The 23,880-nt window shown below is 48.5% G+C and overlaps 1 protein-coding gene and 1 long non-coding RNA gene across 4 annotated transcripts in view; both read left to right on the top strand.

Annotated features, from left to right (window-relative positions):
* Positions 1-23,880, top strand: part of PPARGC1B (PPARG coactivator 1 beta) — a 99,622-nt gene that overhangs the window by 14,389 nt on the left and 61,353 nt on the right. The gene's annotated exons all lie outside the window — the stretch shown is intronic.
* On the top strand, positions 11,247-22,403 carry LOC120581537 (uncharacterized). Its single transcript, XR_005647316.1, has 3 exons — positions 11,247-16,166; positions 18,245-18,248; positions 22,391-22,403. It is a non-coding gene; the product is annotated as an uncharacterized LOC120581537 (long non-coding RNA).

Here is a 23,880-nt window from a genome sequence, read left to right on the forward strand (position 1 = left end):
CAATAAGGTTGCTGTGGCAGGAACTCAACAGGAATGTAGGATTTGTGGCCCCCCCAAGTCCACCTGGTCAAGAAGGGATAGTTTTTGAAAGAGGCCCCTTAGCCATTCATGTCTGTGCCTTGTCTAAACTAAGTTCCCAGGATTATCTCTGTAGAGCAACAGATCCCCAGTCTTTCTGGAGTTGCAACATCCTCCTATTGTGTGATTTTGCAATAGTTGCAACTCCTCCAAGAAAGTATGACTTCCACTGATTCCTCTGCAAGCGTTAGGGAAGTGGAAATCTTTTTGAGAATTTTGCGGCTGCGCTGGAGATGAGTGGAACGCCATGGTGAAAACATTGAACCTGGGAGTCTGGAAGAAGGGCATGGGTTCAGGTTCCTCTTTGCTGTGTGACCTTGGACAAGTCAGGCCCCTCTCTGGGCCCGAGTTTCCTCATCTGTCCTATCTCTGCCATGCTGTGACTCATGATTTTTCTATAAGGGGGCTGTCTTGCTTTCGTAAATTCTGCTTGGGGGGCAGAACCGCGAAGTTCTGGAAAAAGAGGGAAAAGGTTAGTTAGTTACTAGGGACAGATGGAGCTAGGGAACTGTCACATCCCAGACAGGCAACTGAATTTCCCTACAGCCAGCCGGCAAAGCCAGTTGCAGGTTCTTAACCCTGGTCGCATCCTCTTTCCTGGTGACAGGTGCTGACTTCTCTTTGAACTGCAAATTGGAAGGGATGTGTCATGGGATCATGTGCCTTAAACGAGTGGGTTTAGAAGGAGGAGAAGGAAGAGGAGGAAGTCCAGGCAGGAGAATCCCCGATTTCCAACCTCCCCAGTGAATCACGGAACATTTGGCTAAGTCACTCATGGGGGTGGAAAAAGATTGGGTGAAAATCAGGAACTTCAAAATCCTCTACAGCTAGATTCTATCTAAAATTGATGTCTTCCTTTTCCCCACAGTCCTGTTTTATCCATTTTGAATCATTTTTTGTAATGTGTCAAACTGCCTTTCGGTTCTCTTCTCTATTTCAGTTAAAAAATATTTAACAGGGGAGGGAAGGTGTTGGTGAATTCTCAGATACCCTGGGGGTCCTCGCTCTCCGTCTTGGGTGCTCTGTGAGGGCCAGGAAGGCCATTCGTGGGCCCTGGCCCTTGGTGTCTCTCATGCAGAGCTGCTGCTGGCTCAACCATGAGGTCTGCAATTATTTAAAGAAAGCTCACATCAAGTGGAAAAACAGCAACCGTACTGACCATGTGGCAATTCAGTAGGCAATTCAACACCAGAGCTACCCAACTCCCTCCGGCCCTCACCAGCTGCTGCATTTTGCAGTCGGGTGGATTAGGTGGCGACAGGACTGACGGGCAGGGCCAGGTGCACGCGGCGGGTGCCCGTGCAGGCGGCCTGGTCCTGCTTCAGCCTGGAGGACAGGATCTGCCTACATCCAGGGTGAGCTCTGCTCTGAGCCTTACAGAAAAGTTAAAAATTTTAAAACAACTTGCTTGGATTATAAGGGAAGCTAAAAATTATGGAATTTAAAACAAAAAATTTATATTGTTACAACTCAGACATATGTTTCATTGTTCCATGGTTCACCATTGACCTCAAAGTGTTTTGGAGAAATAATTGTCTTAAATTTCTTTTTTCATTTTATATTTTGGTTGGTTGTTCGACAATAGAATATATGTTTAAGTTAATGTTAAAAATATTTTTAATAAAACAAATTTAATAATTTAAAAAATTTCCAATGTTAGGAACTAACTGGTCAGAGAAAGTGAGACCACTCCCGTCTTGTAACCCTTTCCCCTCAAGAAACAACTCTTAGCAGTTTGGTGTATTTAAATGCCTTTCGACAGAATATCTGATTATCTGGGTTTTTAAAAAAATTTTATATAAATTGTATTTTTTTTTTGTTACAAAAGTGGCAAGTGTTAATTTATTGAAATTTGAGAGACTACAATTAGGTAAAAGGAAAAAAAATTCCAACACCTAGAAATAACCAGTCAAAAGCAGTGCGTTTTTTTGTTTGTTTTTTTTCTTTTTCTTTTAAGTAATGTAGGTTCCACCTCCAGCTAAGCTTCCCTTCTTGGGCACACTTTTCCTGCCTCCCAGCAGTTATTTATGGGCTGATTTCTGCTGGTGACCTTGAGAGGGAGAGAGTCTAGACTCTAGACTGGGGTTAACTGTTGCCTACCATGTGACCTCTTCTAGCCCCTCTTCTTCCTTCTTAAAGTGGGAACGACCCCTTCATTGCTGTGAGAATACAGGTACCATGGATTTCAAAGCTATTTGCAAGTTGTAGGGTCATAAACAGTTATAAGGTCACCAGTGTTATGACTTCACCAGCTTGCACCCGCCACAGTAACTGCTGCTGTTTTAACTCAGTATTTGGCTTGGAAATATCTGATTACCTCCAAGTATTTCACATGACCAATTGCCATTATACCCCAAGATTTAATCACTCCCAAGGTCTGGCTTTTATTCCACACACTGTCTACCATATCCATCTGTATATATGTTTGTTAATATGTACAGAGCAAGATAAACACCCTTGCTGGTAGAGAAGGCATTCAAACCCAGGATTCCTGATTTAGACTCTTAGGCTGTTTGAAGTGTTAACTGATCCCTCTTGTGATTCAGGCTTCAAATGGAGCAGACCCAAGGGGAAGAGATTGTATGTGTTTCTGTGGGTGGGGGTGGGGTGTCACACATAGCACGCTCCAGGAAGATATAGCTACCTAACAAGTTAATTTTCATACTGGTTTCAACATACAGCATTGTTCAATGGACAAGAGACAATAGACTTGCTTTTGTATTTATTTTGAAAATGTAATATGTGATCCTGCTTGAAAAATTGTAAAAGTAATAAATGGAAGTCATCTTTGTCCTTTTGTATTCCTATCTGCAGAACAACCCTGCTACCAATTCTAACATGCTCTTCAGAGATAAACCTTGCAAACACCAGCATATATATGGTCTAACTTCCTGATTCCACTTTTTGTACAAATGGTAGCAAGCTAAGAACATTGCTGTGCAACTTGCTTTTTTCCACTTAATAATTTATCTTAAAGATCATGATGTACCATTATGCAAAGAAAGAACTACTACATTTTTTGGCTTGACTCTAGTTTGTTTAACCAGCCCTCTGTTGGAGATTTAGGTTATTTCTAATTTAGTGCTGCTACTAGTCTGCAGTGAACATCTCTGACTGTCAATTTGTATGTGTATAAGTAGATGTGTAGAGTAAATACCACGGAGGGGAATTGCCCAGTGAAAGGGTGTGTGCATTTAAAATTTTGATGAATATTGCCACATTCCCCTTCGTGGAACTCTATTGGTATTATATTCCAACAGAAATGAATAAGAAATGCTTGTTTCCTCACACCTTTACCAACACAGTGTGGTATTAAACTTTTTTGATCTTTGTCATCTGGTGTCTCTGGAGTTTTAATTTGCAGTCTTTCTCAAATGGTTAGGAGTCACTGGTTTCTCTAAAGAATGTCTATTGTGCTGTTGATTGTTTTCTTAACGATTTGTATGGGTGGGCTTGTTTTCCCCAACCTTCCCTCACAGCACCCTGGGACTTTCTCAGGCTCCGCCCTCCCTTCTGGCAGCCTGGGTTGGAGGAGGAAGCCCACTGGATTAGGGTAGAGATTTAGATCCTGGTCCTGCCACCTACTTGACAATTCAATAACTCTTGAGTCAGTCTCTCCCACTCTGAAAGGTGAGGATGTTAGTTTAATAGCAGGGTTGTTGGATAGATGAGATAATCAATGGGAAAATGCTTTATAAACTATAGAAAACTGTAGAAACATCACATTAATATTTACTTAGTTTGAAATGAGTGATAAGATTTTAGATTCCTAAAACTTTAGAGCCTAATCATCTTGGTTAAACAGGTGAGCAAAGTGAGGCCCAGAGAAAATGGACTTGCCAGAGTCCTATGTCAGGGCTGGCCTGACTGGCAACGGGGTCCTCAGTTGTCTTGCTATGTAGTAGAATTGATTTTTATAGTAAATTATCCCAGCTTCTATGACAGCCTTTCTCTATCATGGGAATGCTGTGTGGCCATATCCCAAGAGTCTGTACTTCAGAACTGAAAAATACCTAGGTTGGAGTCCCAGTTCTGCCAGCTGTTAGCTGCAGACTCTCCACCTGGTGACTTTACCTTTTGGGTCACAGTCACCTTTCCTGTAAAGTGCAGAGGGCTGTTGAAAAGGTTTCTGTAACCACAGTGGTTCCCCATTTGGCACATGGTGGGGCTTGGTTAATGGTGTCATACTTACTGTTTGGCTTTGCAGGAGGCATGGCTGCCTGTGGTCAGTGAGCCAGGCACTGGCGTCTGACACCCTGGGTTCAAGGCCTTGCCCTGCCCTCCCTTGCTGGTTGGGCATCTTACTTCACCTCTGAGTTAATGATAGGAGTCCTGGACACACAAGGATGATTTGAAGAACCAGTGGACTTTGTATATAAAGTGCTCACTGTGTAGGAGACAATTAATAAAAAATAAGGTACTGAAAAGACACTTATGGAAGTGACTATTATGTGCTGGCACTGGTCCAGATGCTGGGGATTTAGTGCAAAAGAAGCAGAAGCCCTGGCCTTGGAGAGCGTATGTCCTAGTTTATTGTTGTTTTATGTTTATTGTTGCTCTCTTGGTCATAGGAATGGCAGCATAGTCGTCTGGCCAGCATTAGGTCCTGATGTAGATTTTGTTTGGCCTCTACCTAGAAACTCTAGAATACATACTCTGAGGAACTTTAGGGATTTTTCCTGCCCCTATAGATTCTGTAGATCACTTCCTGTAACCTCAGGGAACTTGACTCAGCCAGCCCGCTTCCCTTGACCTCCCACAAGCCATGGGGGCCTCATCTGCTGACCTGTGAGCAGAGTGGATCAGAGCTTTCTTGACTGGGGCCCACAGCCTTAAGGTCCAGTGCCTTGTTTGACATGCCACTGAGACTGGATCTGGCTTGGCCTGGATCTCCCTGGTTCATTCATTGTTCTGCCAAGGGGCGTTTCCCTCTCATCCAACTCATATTTAATGCACATTTCCTGCTTAGACCTGGGGACACAGCAGTGAGCTAGACTCAGTCCTGCCGATGGCAAGCTGGCATAAGGAGACAGAAAATAAACAAGATGATTGCAGCTAGTGATAAGCCCCGAGAAGAGAATCAATAAGATAAGGACATGTGATGGGAATCGAGGGGGGAAGTCAAGCCACATTAGAAGGGGTGGTCTGGAAGCCCCTCTGAGGTATTCATGCTGAGGCCTGAGAAATCAGAAAGGAAGCAACCTTTTGGAGGAAAGGGGTTCTAGGCAGTGGGGACAGCAAGGGCAAAGTCCATTAGTGGTTGAGCATGTCATTTTCACAAAATATACCCAACTTATGCAAACTGGATTCAAGGGAGGCTATGTAGAGACCCGGGTGTTTGAGCATCTTTTTGGAGCAGGTGATATGCTAGTTATAAATCAGAGCAGGCCCCACCAGAGGGGATTGCTAAGTGAGCCTGGGTGAAGTGAGTGAATAAATGCATTTTAGGCCATTGCTTGAGCTACATTATCTCTTTGAAATAAGTAAAATCTTCAAGATCTTTGTAAGTTGCAGAATTGAGGACTTCCCCGAGTTCAGAATAGCTCTGGCAGGCTGTCCTAACAGATGAGGACTTCCAGATTGGCTCTCCAGCTAATGGTGTCAGCATCCACAGCCACCATGGACACAAAGTCAATTTCCACCCTTAGATCTGCGATTTAACGCCTGGCTGCTCAGGTAGCTGCAGAGAGTGGAGGTCAGTGGGGCTAATTGGGTGGCTTAACAAGAGAGAGGTTCTTAGAATTGGAATAGCTGGGCCCAAGGCAGGGTCAGGATGCAGATAAACCAGGAGGGATAGACTAGTCGGCTAGGCCTGGAGGAGGCAGGGAGGCCCAGCCAGAGGGAGACGCTGGTCAGAGCTATAGTGACATAGATTAATGTGGAGGCCTTGGACTCCCACGGACACCGCTGCCCAGGTGGGCAGTGTGGGGCATTTTCTGGCCTGGATTAATCTCTCCTAGCAACAACCTGGGTGATGGGGACCTTTTCTCCTTCCCTCCCCCTTAAACCATGACCGTTGCCCCCTATCCCACACATAGTACCACATGATGGCCATGTGAAGGTACAGCGTACAGTGGTAAAGCTAAAAGGTCGCTTGGCCATCTCATATCCCACTGTGAGGTGGACTCTGGCTGGGTAACCTGCCTTTGGGGCAAGTCCAGGCTCTTACCTTGTTCTAGGTCAGAATTCACTTACTCATCCATTCACTCATTCACTCATTCACCTAATCAATCATACTATCTTTTCGATTGTTCATTTATTCAACAAATATTTATTGAGCCACGGTTCATGCCAGGCTCTCTGTTGAGTGCAAGGGACACAGTCAACAGAACAGAGCATCTCGCTGTGCATTACACACATCACCAGTACTGTTGTGAGACATACTTCAAAAGACAAGTACTAGGACCTGGCTGGGGGAGCCAAATCCACGTGGGATCTCCAGGGTGGTCATGTGTCAGGGCAGGTGCCACCTTTTGAGATCCGGGGTTGTATTTGAGAGCTCATTGTCAAGGGATTCAAAGGTGACCGCAGGCCAGCTCTGCCAATGTACTTGATCCTAACTTCCAGGCTCTGGTGGCATTTTGTGGGGTCATAGCCTGCTTTTAAAAAAAAAAAATTCAACAAATATTTAATAGTTATAAATTTTTCACATTTTTTAGTTTTAAATCACATATAATTGATTAAAGAATTGGCCATTTTATATAGTCGCAATTCCTCTGATTCACATCAGAGTAGCTTCTGCTTTGTTTTTTAAATATAAAACAAAAATTTATTAAAATATTTTTTATAAAAGAATTAAATCTTTATTGAAGAAAATTAAAGAAATCGATATACCCTCCAAAAGGAAATAAAAAACACCCGTACTTTTACCATTCTTCCCATAATACATTTTTTCTTTTGAAACAAATCAGATCTTTGTGACTTTTTCACTTAGCATTATATTGGATAATAGGTCTTTATTAAAGTCTCATCGATCTTTATTAAGGTTTATAAAGGGTCTTTTCCATGGTCTTTTCCATTTTTTAACTCACTGTTTTGATGGCAGCAGATAATGTTCCTCATGGATGTAGCTTGAGATCCTGTTTTTTTGTGGTTTGGTCTCTCCTAGAGAGCTCGTTGGGTTTTATTCATAATCTCAGGCAAGTAATTGACTCCCATTTGCCTCTATATTTATTTGTAAAAATGGGAAATAACTACCTCTCTCTTGGAGTGGATGTTTGGGGTTAGCCAGCAGATGGGCCCAGTGCCTGGAGATGCCATAACAATAGCTGCTACCTTGGAGCAGGGAGTGGGAGGTGGTGCTGCCACCATTCCTGATTTGGTGGCCGGGAGCTGGAGACGCTGAGGGTTTAGTTGCCGGTCTTACACGGCTACTGACCTGAGTGGAACTTTAGCAGCATATAAATGAAAGTCAGGCAGCGCCCCAGACGGGGTGGGCTGGTTCAGCGCGAAGGTGGCAGCGCCCCAGACGGGGTGGGCTGGTTCAGCGCGAAGGTGGTGCTCCCGCTGCTCTCCTCTTTCTCACAGACCTGAGGAAGTGCGTGTGCTTAAGAACGACCCACATCGGTCACCAGGCTTCTTCTAGCAGCAGCCTGGGGCAGCTGCAAGGCTCCTACTTGGGAGTTGGCGAAGGGCCTGGCTCCCAAGTGCCCGTCAAACTGGGAGCCACCCATACCTTCCCTGGATATCAGGTTCAAAGAGCCCAAGCCACCTGCCCAAGTCAGGCAGTGTGTTAGTGGCAGGGCTGGGATTTGAACCCAGGGCTTTCCTACCACATCTTCCATGTTAGATTATGTGGGGTTTCAGAATGAGTCACCCCAAGAGGTGCCTCAGTGGTATGAGGATCGTTTTGAGCTAAAGGCAACTTTAATCACAATCGCAAGAGAAACTTCTGTCCGTCTCTTAACTATCTCATAGAACTTGAATTAGGGGCCTTGCCCATAATAAGAGATAATCAGAAATAACCTTTTTTGACCTATCTATAGGGCAGGGTGTACATGTGGTGTCTCTGACTCTCATGTGTATGAGGCTCCTATACATATGTATCTATTAAATTTGATTATTTCCTCTTGCTAATCTGTCTCGTGTCTACTTGATTATTAGACCGGCCCAAAGAACCTTGAGAGTAGAGGAGAGTTTCTTCCTCTCCCATGATTCCTTCACCCCATGGGATGGAGAATCTGTTACATACAAGGAGCTATGTATGTAAGGGGAGACATACAGAGAAGGGGTACGGTTCTTGCTGAACCGGTGCACACGCAATGCGGGACATGCTGCAAGGGTCAAGGCTGCACCTGGGACATCCTTCGGCATACGCTGAGCCGGGTCCTGTGCTCAGCACTTGGACACAACCGTGAGCAAGCAGACCACAGCGACCAGCAAGCAGCAAACTATCAGAAGGTTGAGGCTGATGGGCCCAGTGAGGGAAAGAACACTGTGTCAGCGGTTCCTGGAAGAGTTGCTGGGGTGGGACTTGATATTGGGCTACACCAGCTATAGTGCCCCTGAAGCCAGGGGCAGGACCTTGGCATTGAATGGTAGCTAAGGGCTGGGCTTTTGACTTAGACCAGTTGGAGTGCTGGGTCTGGGGATTTTGCCATTTAACATGTATGAACTTAGGCAAATGGCTTGGATTTTCTGAGCCTCCTACCTTGTTTAAAAGGGTGCAGGAATAAAATAAGAATACATGGACCTAATGTATCTACAGCAGCCATGTGATTATCATCACAACTCCTTTATGCCACCGTCCCTCACAGTGGTGGCAGCAGGTGTGTGGAAGTCTGGGACATGCTTGGGATTGGCACTGCTTATGTTTTGTGGAATGAAATGCAAGTGAAGCCCAAATGCTATGCAAATATGACAGACACTGTCCTACTAACAATCTCATGCATCTGCCACACATATTAGAAAGGGACGGAGGCCTGCTGTGCCTGACTGTCCCTGAAGAAGGGGAGGAGCGGAGTCATTTCTGGAATTTGCCCCGAGGTCTAGCAGATCCCATCTGACCTGGTCCCATGGCGCATTCCTAGTTGCCTGCACATCTTTGAAGTAAAGGTAGAGGAAAAGGCTCATGGCCTGAACAGGGGGACAGGCTGAGGGGAGCAGGAACGTTTCTGGAATCAGGGCATATTTCCTGCCGCTTCAGTTAATAAAGGCGGCATGGGGCGTTTGGTGCATTTGTTCAGTGACTGGTACTGGCCCGGCGTCTGGGCCCTGCTCACACTCCACAGCGCTGTTTTGGTTTTGTGGGCCCTGGAGGGACAGATTCTGGTCTAATCCTGCCTCTGTAGCTTATTGACGTGCCAGGCCGCGGGTCCCCGCTGTCCCCAGTGTCCTCATCAGTAACAATGGGAGCACCTACTACCCTTTGGATGCCAGGAGCATCATCCTGGTGTAATCATGAGGGTAAAGCAGTATAATGCATGCTTAAAGAACTTAGCACGGTACCTGTCACCAGTGCTGGTGACATGTGGGTGTTTTGCTGAATCTGTAGCTTCTATCCTCTGGCTTTCCCTGTGGCCTCTCCCTTGAGTTCCTCAGGTCCCTTCCGGGAGGTGAACTGCCTGCCCCCTGCCCCCTTGCTCTCCCCTTACCTGGCCTGCAGCCTCCCTCTTTCTGGCCCTGCCCCGGTCCTGCAGTTTCCATTCAGGATTCCTGGAGGAACCACAGTGGCGTTGAGAGCTTCACTGTGGCCCCTGGTCCTGGCTCTTGAACTTTTCTTCTTTACTCCTATGAAGTTATAACTCACTTTGGCTCTTAAGTTGAATGAAAGGCATCAAACACGTGGTGTGTTTCTGTTTCTTGTAGTCAGGGAATTTCAGTCGTGAAGGGTGGAGTTCGGGGAAAAGAGTGGGTGTTTTAAGCCTCTGTCGAGGCCCATCGAGCTCCTGGGTGTGGCTGAGTGGAATGTGTATGTGAGATGAGGACATGGGAGTCCAGAGAGCGAGAAAGCCTTCAGAGACCACCGCTCCTGGGGCTTTTACCTTGTTTTGGTCAGAGCTTCTGTGAGAGATTCTGAAGACTGTACAGACCCTTTTCATGTAAGAAAAAGAGTCAAAATGTAGAAAAGTTTGCGTGTGATTTCGTAGACTGATAGCCAGGCATAGGCCCAAAATAGGAACTTCTATTTGAGACCCTCCACCTTCACTGGACATAGAAACTGAGGTCCAGAGAAGGACCCCCACATCCCACAAGAATTGGTAGAGGGGCTGGGGGCCAAGAGAGTGGGGATCAGGAGAAGTGGTGGTGGAGTGGCTCAGCCAGAGGGAGGGCCGGCAGGGTGTGCTTGGGAGTGGGGCTCATGGAGAGATGGCCCCAGAGGGACATTGGTCCAGGCATAATGGTCTCCAGCCCTGCAGAGGAGGCTGGGTCCACTATGGCGGCTACAGAGGGGTAGTGGGAGCTAGTTAGAGATATGGGACCATTGAATTCATAGTGGAATTAAGGTGGTATGAGGATGACGTGATCCTTGGCCAGTGAAGGTACTGGACTCAGAGAGACCAGGCATTGGGTTAGAAAGACCTCAGTTGCCACTATTTCATGTTTTTTCATTAAAATTTTTTAAATATGCAATACAATATTATTAACTATGCTGTACATTACATTGCAGGACTTATTTTATAACTAGAAGTTTGTTCCTTTTGATCATCTTCACTCACCACCCCCTCCCGCTCCTGCTTCTGGCTACCACCAATGTGTTCCCTGTATCTATGAGTTTGTTGTTTTTAAGATTTCACATATAAATGAGATCATACGGGACTTTTCTTTGTCTGACTTATTGCACTTTGCATAGTGCCCTCAGGTTCCATTTATATTGTTGCAAATGGCAGGATTTCCTTCTTTTTTTTTTTATGACTGAGTAGTATTCTATTTTATATATATATTATATAATATTATATATATATTATATAATATTATATATATTATATATATATAATATTATATAATATATATATAAAATAGAATACTATTTTATATATATATTATATATATATATATATTTATAATATATATATTATATATATATAATATTATATATTTGCAGCAGGTCCCTTGGATAAAAGCATGTCTCTTAGGTGGTCTGAGCAGGGATACTTGCTACTTACCCAAAATAAATATATATAATATGTATATTATTAATATATATATATAATATATATATATATATATATATATATATACCACATCTTCTTTATCGATTCACCCTTCAATGGACACAGGTTTTTTCATATCGTGGCTATCGTAAAGAGCGTGGCAACGAACGTGGGGTGCAGCTATTTTTTTGTTACTGTTTTGTTTCCTTCCGATAAATACCCAGGAGTATTAACCTTCTTACTACCTGCCAACCAAGCCTAAACCAAATATCGGGCCTGCTCCTGGATCCCAGAGGGTTTAATGCGCTCTTGGTCTCTGCCCACGGCCAGCCTAAAGCGGCAGCTCATCCCTCCAGGCCTGGGTTCATACCCTATAGTCCTGCCTGTGCCCTTCACAGAGCATGGTAGCACCCACCATGGTTTCATTGGGTCCCACTGAAGGCAAACGTGAGATGATGAACTTGTCTGTTCATTTACTTCCCGTCCCCTGACCTGTCCCCTTCCACCAAGTCAGGTGGCTGACCTCGCTGGGGAAGGTGAATGTCTTCTGAGTGGCTCTGAGAGAAGCAGATTTCCTGTTTGCACTTGAGAACCTGAGTGTGCACCCAGTCACACTCAGTAGGGGAGGCGGAGGGGTGTGAGGAGGAAACAAAACCAGCGTGTTCCTTTCCAAGTCAGTTTGGCTGGCAGTGCCGGCCTGGCATGGCTAGCGTGGCTGGCGTGGAGATGAGGACAAGGTTTCTGCTTTGAGTGGGCGGAGAGCCGTCCTAGCAACTCCCTGGCCCCTGGCCCCTGTGCCAGGGGAGGAAGTCGGCTCTCTGCTGGGAACAACAGTCCTCTTTCTGCAATGTTGGATGTCTCAGCCCATTTCCCACGCTGGCTTGGCTGACGGGGAAGGGTCTGGTCTGGGGTGTAAAGTTCAGGGAGGTGGGGTCTGGGGCCTGAGGGGGTCTGTGTGCAGGGGGTACAGGAGCCCACAAAGGCATTCCTGTGCCTCCAGCCTTTCTCCCTGCTCCAGGACATGTGGTCTGGGTGGGACCTGCTGCAAAAATTCCTTGATAATAAAATAATTGTTTAGAAATGATGGTTTATTCAGGGTTCCCAGGGGAGGAGTCTTCTTCCTACTTTTTCCTCTGAGTCTGTGGAAACACCCGGAAGTTTTGAGGATGTGTGGCGAGGTGTCGTTGGGATGTCTCACAGGCATGGGGTCTCTGACTTTATCAAAGGGCAGGGTCAGGTCTTAGAACTGCTGGGGAATCTAGAGCCTTGTTCTTAAGGTAGTAGAATTCTAGAAATCTAGAACCTTCTCAAATCATGAATTCATGGATATCCTTTGGTCTAAATTTCCTCTTAAAGTAAGAAAGCTTCTCTCAGCAACCCTGAAAAATGCTGTACTCACTCAACTGTCACCTCTAAGGACAGAGCATTCATTCCCACTGGGGGTGTCACCTTCCCTTTGGGCATCTGACAGCTTAAGTGTTACTTTCACTGAACTGAACTCTGCTCCCCTAGAACTTTCTACTATTTGTTTACATCCTTCTACATACAACCTTGTGTTTCCCCCTGACAAATGATACTCGAGATGGCTAAATGATAAACTGCAGGAGAGGTAGCTTCTCACTGGGACCAGAAGCCCACTGAGGGTGGGGAAAGCAGCCTTTGGATTTTTTCACTTATACATTGGATGAGGGTTGTATTAGCTTCGTAGGGCTGCTGCAGTGAATTACCGCAAACTCAGTGGTTTAAAACAACATGTATTGATTATTTTAGCGTTCTGGAAGTCAGAATGGGTCTCACTGGGCCAAAAATCAAGATTTTGGCAGGGATGCATTTTTTCCTGAAGAGTCTAGGAGAGAGAATCTATTTCCTTGCCTCTTCCAGCTTCTAGAGGCTGCCTACGTTCCTTGGCTCGTGGTCTCATTCCTCCGGCCTCTGCTTCCATTATCACATCTCCTTTTTTGACTCAGACCCTCCTGCTTCCCTCTGATCAAGATCCTTGTGATTACAGGGGACCCACCCAGATAATCCAGGGGAATCTCCCATCTCAAAACCCTTAACTTAATCACAACTGCAAAATCCCTTTTGCCATGTAGGGTGCCACATTCACAGGTTTGTGGGATTAGGATGTGGACATCTTTGGGGGACATTGCTTGCTGTAGGGGTGAACTCCATCATTTCCAAAGTCCCCTCACCTCCTCGCTGTGCCTCCTCTGTGAGAGTTCAGCCAGGGTGACTGACGAGAGCATGTATCTGGAGAATGGGCCAGGTGGAAAGAGACTGAGAACGTTGGGGTGAGATGGAGTGAAGAAGTCAGGTCCCAAAGGGGCCAAGGGGAGCATTGGGATGGGAAACCAGATTGTTGTGAGCTCCTGATCTGCTGTGGCCGTGGTGTGTCGTCGGGATGGATGTGATACAGTGTGGGGTCAGGGACCAGTAGAGCCAAGAGCCAGACAGGGCGAGTCATCGGCCCACACTGTGCTGGGGTGGAGAGCCCTCTGCGGGGCCTGCTCTGATCTACTCTGGGTTGGGGTTGCCCCATGACTCTTGGATAAACAGGCGCAAGCTTAATGCTAGATGTCGGGTCAGAGTTTGTTTTAGTAGCTTTGGTGGCGAAGGCCTTTGCTGTGAGTCTGCTGAGCTGGTGATTGTGACCTGTTGCTGTGAGGGTGTTTGGCAGGGACTTTGTTGACTGTGTTGATGATAGGTTAGGGTGTGATGGTGTCTGTGTTGTGCTGGCTGTCGTGGGATGTGGGGTTTATGCTAATGATGCATCCATTGTGGTGTTTGGCATGATGGATTTGGCTGCGGCGGTAGCATGGTATTGCTGTGGTGTTTGTTGTGTTCTCTGTGACCTACTGAATGACAGGTGGTGGCATTGTGGTGGGGTTTGGTGCGACAGTGCTTGTGACCTGTGGTTTAGTATGACGGTGTCCTGTGCTGCTGGTCCTACCGTGGGGTTTAAGGTAATGGTACCAGCCATGGTGGTGGTGTAGGGTGCTGTTTGCTGCTGGGGTATGGCGCTCGGTGTTTTTCCTTAATAGTGCTGACTGGGCTTGTGCTTTCTGTGTGCATCTTCTTGCAATGGCAGTTGAGGTCAGACATTGCTATGGTGGCGCTTTGTGCAGCCAAATGAGGTCTACATGCTTTTTATGAAACAAAACACAACCATTCCACCCAAAGCATGACGCCCTTTGTACCCTGTCAGTTTCTCTGCCTAGTGTTTTGCGGGGGCCAGTATATGACTGAACGTGGCAGTTGACCTTTCTCAGCTATGGCTGCCCACAGGAGGGAAGACACCGCTGGCTCCTTCTCTGGCCAGTGGGCAGGGCTGGGGCAAAGCAGCCTCTGCTCTCAGAAGTTGTGTCTCAGTCTGGTCCCTGTTCGGCTGCCCTCCTCCAGCCTGACCTCCTCCTGGTCCCTTCTCCACCTCTGTCTTGTGAGGTTCTATTCTCTTAAAATGATTGTTGAACTCCTGCTTACCTTTCAAAGCCTCAGTCCTCTTCCAGGAAACCTTCCCTGACTGACTCCCTCTCGCACCTGCCCTGACCCTGAGCGACCTCTGCCCGTTTTGGGGGTTCCGTCATCCCTTGCTGTTAGGACCACTCACTTTCAACTTTGCATTTTACTCCTTTCTTGAGTAAACATTTATTCAGTGCCCACCATTTGCCATCACTGGGCAAGGGAACGAGATGGACAGCATCCCTGCCTTCTTAGAAAGGGATGGGGTGAGGGAAGACAGACAGACCTTTCCAGGTGGGAGCTGAGTGTAAAATCTGCAGGAGGGGACCCGATCGCCTGGTTCGATGGTGACTCTTTAGGACTGAGTGACTATAGGCAGGGCTCAGCCTACCAGCCCCTCCTGCCAGGCACCCTGCTGGTATTTCTCTAAAATGTCGGTGCTCTGTCCCCAGGATCTCACCCAGCCTGGTTCCGGGGCCCCATGGCAGCCTGCACACCCTGCCAATCAGAAAGGAGTTGTCTTACAGGTGTGCCTTGGGGCTTCAGCCCCAGCTTTGCCTGTTTGGGCCATTTTAGCACCACTTTGGGGAACAAATGAGGCACTTGACCTGGGGTCCCCCTTTCAGCTCTGACCCGAGTGCCCTTTGAGTAGAGGCCAGGAGGTTTATAGCAGCAGAAGTCCAAGGGCAGGTTCCTTTCAGTGGCCATGAGGCAGAAAGCCTGGTGGAGCCCCCTGCTCCCTTTGGTGAGAAGACACCACAGTAGAGAAGTTCAAAGCATAGGCATGGTGGCTTGGGTTAAACAGTGCTGCTGCTCACTGTGTGTACTGGGCCCAGATTTCTTTACCTATGAAATGGGACTGAAATTATTACATACCCCTAGGGAGTTGTAAAATTTAAATGAGATGATACAGGTAAAGTGCTTAGCAGTAGGCCTGTGCCTGAATAAGGGCTCAGTGAAGATTTGCTGCCGCTTTTGTCCTTCTGGGGTCTGGTCTCACGATGGATGACCTGCCTGACCACAGTTGTCACATCTGAGCAGTGAGTGGGGGATTGGGATGATCTCTAAGACTCCCAGCTGTGACATTCATTCATTCAGCATGCAGGCTACATCCCTTAAAAGCCAGGCTATTTTTGGGGTGCCAGGTTTTTAGGGATGAGCATGGCTAGGTCACTGCCCCACATGTGATCTGACTACTGAGCAGGGTCTGATCCTCGCCCCCTTTCCCTCCTGTCTCTGCCCCACACTGATTGTGGCCACTCTTCTTTGTCACTAGTCCCTGTTTGCCTGCTAAGAAAGTGGCTGAGATTCTCCAGGACCCGCTCAAGGGAGTCATGGAGATGAGGCTGCTGGTTTGGGAGCTGAGAGCCTTTTGCCCAGGAGTTGGGTGCTGTCCCTAGATCTCAGAGTCCTTTGGGGAACTGGTTCACAGTGTAGATTCCAGGCCCTGTGCCCAGGTTGCTCAGGTCTGGGATTGGGATTGGCCCATGTGTGTTCACAAGCCCCATGTATGGGTAACTCTGATGTGGCTGGTCTGTCATTTGGGGGCCATGAATCATTATTGAACAGAGAGGAAACTGAGGCTCAGGGTAGGGTGAGGACTTGGCCAAGCCCCAGAGTGGGTGAGTGGCAGAGCCGAAACCTCAGTCTAAGATTCTGGACTCCAAGTGCAGTGCTCCTTACTGTCCAGCACGACCTTTTGGTATTATTACTCTACCTCGGCATTTTCTAGGGTCTAGATGGGCTCGTCTGAGATTGGGAGCCGTGACCCGCTGAGTGACATGTACCCACAATCAGAGAGAAGGGAGAGCTGCAGCCGGTGCTGGCAGCTGTTAGGTAGGCATAGACAGACGGAACTGGTTACACAGCTCCACCTGAACCAGCCTCCCCTTTTCTCCTTGGGTTAAGTGTGTTCACAGGCAGTTAAGGGTAATATGAGGGGTGTGTAGGGGTGTGTAGGGGTGGGGTAGGGCAGTTCCCTGCCATGGAGGCCTCTAACAGCCTCTTGACAGCCTCACACAGCTGAACTCTCACCCTTCCTGCAGGAGCCAGAACTACAGTCCCATGAGGCTGCAGAGAAGGCACTTCTGTTGGTCACTGGGGGCAGAGGACATAGCAGTAGTAGGAGGAGAGTTGGAGTCCCAGGTTCTCATTCCCGTTATCATTACCGACTCATTGTGTAACCTTGGACAATTTCCATGGCCCTGCAGGCCTTCAATTTCTTTCCCTTCAAAGGAGCTCAATCATTCTTGCTCTGCCCACTGCCTAGGTTGCTTAGAGGATACCGTAGTGAGGCGAGCAGAGGATTCCTGGAAGAGAGAAAAGCATGCCTGAGATGGCACACACGTTGAAACTCTCAGTGCCCATGGCAGCTAGAACTAATCGGTCACCGTGCTATCCCCACTGAATCTAGACAGGCCTCAGGACCCTTTGCAAAACGATGCTTCCAGCAGTCCTCTCCATGAACTGGAGCTGGCTGGCACTTGAAATAAACATTTTCTAAAAGATCTACAAAGGGATGCTGAGTCTGCAGCTGTGTATATCTTGTCTTGAAGGCTTCAGGTAGGGATACCCATTCTTCTTCCTCTGTCCTAGGATGGGAGTCAGAAAGTGCTCAGGGCTCTGGATCTCTGTGGCTTTTCTGATACGCATCTCTCTTTGGACCTCCTTCTCTAATTCACCCTTCCACCCACACCCAGCTTCCCCCACCACACACACACACACACACACACCTCTCTCCACGGCAGCCCTGAAGAGACTTGAGGCATTAGGTCCACTGGATGGTCTATAAGGAAAGTAAATCGAGTGAGATGGAAATTAACTGATAGAGAGTCCTCCCTTGCCTCCTCTTGTCATTCTTCCAATACAACCAAGCTGTCTGAGGCCAACATTGCCCCCTAGTGGTTAGCATCGAGGGAGCACTGATTGCCCAGCCTTCTTTCCACCACCTCCTTTCTTCTCTGGCAAGCCATGACCCCACTTCTTTTCCTCCATCATTGTTATTAGCGTCCTCATGCAAGTATATTTCTTTTGGACCCCGTATGCACTCCATTCTAACTCTTACAGGTATTGTAGAAAAGACAGCAGAGTAGGTGATGGACGTGCCGAAAGACCACGGGAAGGAAGCAGGAAGGGCCTCGTTTCCATTGCTAGCTTATTTTGTGACCATGGGCAAATTCCTTTCCCTCTATGAGCCTTGGTTTCTCCATATGCACTGTGAAAAGTTTGCCTATGTTCCGTGTTTCCCAAAAGGGGTGCCCAAAGCTTTTTAGCTGGACAGCTTTTCACTGTGCAGGACTGCGTGTGCATTCAGGACAAACAGTATCCCGGGCCTCCAAGTCAAATCACTGTGCCAGCCTGGAACTCCCAAATGCCCCCTGGAGTGGTACCATCCATGGATCAGAGGATCCTGAGATCATTTGTGAGGTGGATGCTGGCTTGGGGAGGCCTGGGTAGGGTGTTGGTACCATCTACGGCTAGGCTGCAGTGAATTCATCCAGGGGCCTTGGGAATGACCCACCCAGAGGCCAGCACCTTAGATTAACAGAGAGACCTGAGCAGTTAGACCTGAGTTCATATCCCTGCTCTTGCACTTGCTAGCTCTGAGGCTTCAGACAGGTTTGAACCAGACAGTGCGTGGTTCTCAGTCGAGGAGGAAATAGCCCAGTAACCTTTTTCCTTTGGCGACAGTTGGGTGAGGCTCTCCCGAGCTATTGTATTCTACACGTGCACACGCCGTCACGCTCCTGCCTGGTCCTGCCTGGCCCCTGCCTTTAATCCTGACCCCACCCTTCACCCAACATTTCCCGGTGTGTGGCACTTTTTAGTTCGCCAGAGGGAGGTCATGATTTCTGTTTTGCAGATTCAGGGCCTCAGGCTCCGAAAGGTGATGCGACTTGTCTTAAGCATCAGGGCCAGGGCCAGAATTCAGCCTGAATCCATTTTTGTCGTTGTCGTTATTGCCGAGGCAGTTTTGAGGTTTGTTTCATTTACTATTTATCGAGCACTTTGTATGTGCTCGGGCTTTGGAATAGCTTTCTCAATCATCTCTCTCTCTCTCTCTCTCTCTCTCCCTCTCTCTCTCTCTCACACACACACACACACACACACACACACACACAGTCTGCCCATTTTACAGGCACGTGGAAACTCCTGAGAGAAGTCCCCAAACACATGCCCGGGTCACCCGGGTTGGCACAGCTAGGCTCCGAGGCCATTCTGTCTGTCTCCAGAGGCGGTTTCCCTCGCCCGCATGCTCTCCTACCTCTTCACAAAGCCCAGTACCCCTCGGCCATCGCCAGCCCTGCTCAGTAGTAAGGCCTGGCCAGAGTGGTGCTGACAGCTAGGAGTGGGAGGGGGCTTGCTGGCTCTGCACCCAGGAATGTGTATTCCACTACCCTCCCACATTGGGAGGGAAGGGTTAAGTGTCTGCCTCATCCTTCATGGATCACAGAGGCCTCTTCACTCCTTTTACAGCCTGAGACTCCTCAGGAAACTGCCTGTGGCCTGCCCCCTCCCCCTCCATCCTAACTTCTTGCCTTCTTTGGTCCTCTCTCCCCATGAGGGCTGTACCGCCCCATCCTCCTCCCAGAGCTCCAGCTTCCCAAAGGGGAAACACTCGGATATAGGGAATTAAAACTCTTCTTTGAATGAACACACACAGCATCCGGCTGCTCACATGCATGGGCCAGCATCAGCTGGGTCTCAGCAGATGCCTTGTGCTTACAGGGGAAGGCATAAGGGAGGCAGACCCCTGAACCAAGAGTGCTGAGGAGGTCCGCGCCCCCAGCAAGACTTGAGTCTATCTCTTACGCCCAGCCTACATCTTCGCAGGAGGGGAAGAGGTCTGTGGGGCCTCCTGACTCCGCCTAGATCTCCAGTGGCCAGAGAGACCCCAGAGGCAGTGAGAAGAGCTTCAGTGCAGGGCTCTCAGGCTCTCTGGGTCAAGGGGACTTTCAAGGCTCTGTCATGGAGACCGCCCACCATCTAGTGCTTGCCTCTCTTGCCGTCGCACCAAGCAGCTTGTGTTTGCACATGCCCAGTCACAGGGCCCTCAACTACCACACAAGGCTGCCCGTGACCATCTTTGGGCAACTCTGCCTCAAGCGCTTCCTTAGGATGCATGAGATGCAATCTTAACTCCCACCCTTGGCCCCGGCTCAGCTTCGTGGGACCTCACAGAGGGAAGCTGTCACCTCCTACAAGTCACAGCCCTTCACGCGCCCTTTCTCCCAGGTTTCCCCCCAACACCCCAGTTCACACATCCTGGATCTGTAACTGCCTGGTGGTGGCTGGGTGATCTCAGGCAAGACCTGGCACTTGTGGCCTCAGTTTCCTTGTTTGAAAAAAAGGGAAGTGTGACTGACTGCATGATCTCAGAACTATCTCCTTAGTTTCCAGGATTCCATGGAAAGGGATTATCCAGTAGGTTCTACAAGCATCTCACAGGAAGATGAGCTGTGCCCAGTGCCTGTATTTCACAGGGAGTTTACTTACAGACCAGTCTTTTAGGTGAGTAGGTGCCCTAGGAAGCTGTTACTCCCAACAACGTCACATGTCAAAGGGCCGGGTCAGTCCTCTCCTCAGAAGGGTTTCCCTTGATTTTCATTAGCTACTCGATAAAATCGGATGAGGACCCATCACAGTCTGATCCCAGCCAGGCTCTGAATCTTCCATGCAGCTCGTGGAACAGTCCTGAATTTTGTATCCCATCTCTGTCACATCTTGGGTACACGTCACAGATCACGAAGCTTCTCTGAGTTGAGTCTCCCCATCTTTTACACGGCGGTGAGGGTGGTTAGACTCCCGTGGGCTGAATGCAAGTGCCTGGCACGAGGTAAGTGCTCAGTAACTGGACGACAACAGACGCTGTGTCTGGGGGAGGGGCTGTGTCTTCTGCCTGCAAGGTCGACTTTCGGTATGCCCAGTGTTGCCGGACCACCTCAGGCACCATGCAACATTCGTGCCTCCAGGTTTTTATTGAGCATCTACTGTATACTAGACACTGAGGCTACAATTTGATGAAAAGACTGATAGGCCGCTGTTTCCATGGAGCTCTCAGAGACACAGAGAGGAGGAGACCAAATGGCGACAAGGTCTGGGACCAGGAGGCGTGCAGAAGGAAGAACTAGTGTTTGTGGGGGGTGGAGCCATCAGGGGAGGCTTGTTCCAGGATTGACTTTTGAGACCTCCTGGGAAGAAAGAGCATTGGAAAGCCTGGAGGGATCCCTAGAGGAGGCTGGTGTGGTAGGAACCAGGTGTGCAGGGGAGGAAGACACAAGTGGTGGGGGTGGGGCTCGAGCTGGCGAGGGCAGGGCATGTACTGAGCCCCCACGGTGCCGTGTCCTGGTGCCTTCACCCCAGGTAGCTCACCTCTCTGTGATGTTCGATAAAGGAGTAGATGGAGCCCACTCCCAGCCCTGCCACACGGGGGCTCTCCCAGTTCAGTTGGCATTTCCTGACACGCCGGGGCTGGCAGCAAGTGAGTTTCCCTATCCTCAAAGCTGAAAGGACATCTGGGTGAAAGGCCTTCCATCGTGGAAGGTGGAAAAGGGGAGCAGAGCCATGCGAGGTTGGAATGTTGTCAGCCCACCCACCCGGGAGGGCGAAACCCCAAGCACAGGCTCTAACCCAGAGATGAGCCCTGTGTGGAGAGTAGCAGGGGCCTAGTTTGGCCCCAGGCCTGCAGGGTCAGATTCTCATCTTGACTTGTCAGCGGTTCTCAGTATGACCCACGTTGGCTCACCTGACCTTGAATTAGGTGGATTTCAAGTCAAACATTACCTAGAGTTGGTGGGCAGAGTCCAAGACAGGGAGGAGGATATCTGGGTTCTGGTCTGGCTCGTCACAAACTTACCACTGAACCTGAGACAGGGCCCTTCTCCTTTATCTGAGTGAGTGGTTTGAACTAGGGGTCTGTCTCTAAGGCCCTTCTTGCTCGGACAGTCTGTTATTTTAGTTTATTCTAGTTTTGCAGATCCTTGGCGGAGGAGGGGTATTTGGGGGAAGGGAACGTGAAACATGATGAATCTCAAAAAATCTTTGATAGTCCTGAACATTTAGCTGTGTTAATAGAAGTCCGGGGTCTAGAACTAGGAAGGAGACGGTTGTGTCGCCAAAGTAAGCAAACAGATGTGCTCTCAGAGGAAGGACTGGAAAGCAAGATGACTCTAAACCAGGTGTCCTTCCAAATGGCAGGCGCTGCCGAAGGGTGTAATCCAGAGGAAACAAGATTCTCGGGAGGACGTGAGAGCTGCCTGCAAATATTTGACATGGGAGAGGAGTGGCCTGGCGAATAGAGGTCATAAGGAGAGCTTCCAGCTCAGGCTAAGAAGGAGCTTTCCAAATGGCTAGAACTGCCCCCAGATGGAATAAACCGGCCTGCGTTGGATGGTAGGGAGTTTCCTGTCAGGATAGGGATGAGAGGGCAGGTAGGAGAGTCACCTGGCAGGTTGGCTGTCCTTTGTCCTTTGGGGCACTGAACTGGATGGTTCCTGCTGTTTCTGGATGGCTGCCATTCTGTGACCTGGGTTTAGGTCTGAGCCTGCCAACTACTGTAGCATGACCTGAGGCAGTCATTTAACCTCCAAGTGCCTCAGTTTACTCATGTGAAAAGGAGAGAGAGTGCCTGCCTGTCTTTTAGGCTTCTTGTCCAGATTAGTTGAGGTAAATGGCTATAGAGTTCTTTGCATGATGCAGCCCCAGATGTGAGCGAGGGATAATTATCATTTTCCCCTTCTGCCTTGTCTGCTTGCCGCCAGGCTGACATTTGGGTTTTGGGCAGGACGTGGGGAATTTCTTTTTTCATAGCTCAAGCTGACTGATCTATATAGTTGAGCTTCCGCCTTAAGGAATTTAGTCTTTGGAGGCAAAAGAGTGAAGAGTAAATACTAATGCAGGGGTAGCAAAACCTGGCAGGAGTGCTGATACAGTCTGTGGCCAGGACAGACATCACTAATCAATTGCCTCACTCTTTCCTACTGATCTTGGATAAGGCCTCATAATTCTTACCCACATGATGACAGCTACTGTTAGGATTTGGCTTAAGAGGTGGACTCTATTCTCTGCTCCTAAATAAAAGAAAATAATTATTAATGTCATTTTTAGTCAGCACCAAGCGAGCGACTCAATAAATACATTTTTAAGGGGAGTATATATTTTGGTGGGGAGTAGGGGTCAGGTCACCTGTGAGCGAAATTAAATATGACTGGGATGGCTTCTTGGTGGAGGTGGTCGTGGTCTAAACCTAAGAAGGGGTGAGATTAAGAGAAGAAGAGAGAAACAAGACGGGCACGCCAGGCCATTGGCACGACATAGGCAGAAACCCCAGTGGCATTGCTTGGGAGAAGGGCCTGTGATCAGCCTGCGTGAGCACTGACCCGTGAGCCTGGTCCCTGCTCTACAGTCATTTACTGTGTGACCTTGGGTGAGGCCCATTCCCTTTGTGTAAGGTAAGGGACGAGAGCTGCTCTAATATTCTCAAAGCTATAAAGAAGCTCTAAAAAATTTTTTCTGCAAAGAACAGCATCCCCAACACACACACACACACACACACATACACACTCAGTCACTCACACTCACACACACACCTCCCCAAGCAGTGGGCAGTGGGTTCCTAATGAATGCCTTGTTGGTGGCAGCATATTAAAGTGTGATCCAAATGACTCAGAAATCTGGGGGCTGGAAGCAGTAGCTCTACCAGGATAGTTATTGGGGAAAGAAGCAAGATGTAGGCTGAGTCAGGCCTGGGCTTGACAGATCCCTGGATTTCTAGAGAATGGAGCTTTTTCTCTGAGGTCAGCAGAAGGTTTGAGTTCGGAGCAGCTTAGCTGGGTATTTGGGCCTCTGAACCATTTCAAGGCGCCTTTTCATTCTTGGCCAAGAGGGAGGGGAGGCTGGCTATGGGCAAGAGAGCTGACAGGTTCTCATCTATTTATAGCTGGGATTTTGGGGTCACGCGGCCCTGGGTTCTGGGATGGCCCTATGCCTGGCCTTGCCAGCCAATCACAGGGCAGCTGGCCCCTGGGTCCTGCACATTAGCAGGTGCCCTAATATGAACCCACAGGGCTGGCCTGGGCTCTGGCCAGATGCTCAACATTCCCGCCTGACTCCCAGCGGGCCTCTGGTGTGCCAAGTGCCTGCTAGGACAGAGGTATGGGGGAGGGCAGAAGAGAGGAAGAGAAGAAAGGGCTTGTATGGAGGCCACTTGTATGGGGCTGCCCTGGCCTGTGGTTCTCAGCTCATGGGGTAG

This window comes from Pteropus medius, unplaced genomic scaffold (genome assembly GCF_902729225.1).
Source record: "Pteropus medius unplaced genomic scaffold, Ma_sr-lr_union100, whole genome shotgun sequence".
Lineage (NCBI taxonomy): Eukaryota > Metazoa > Chordata > Mammalia > Chiroptera > Pteropodidae > Pteropus > Pteropus medius.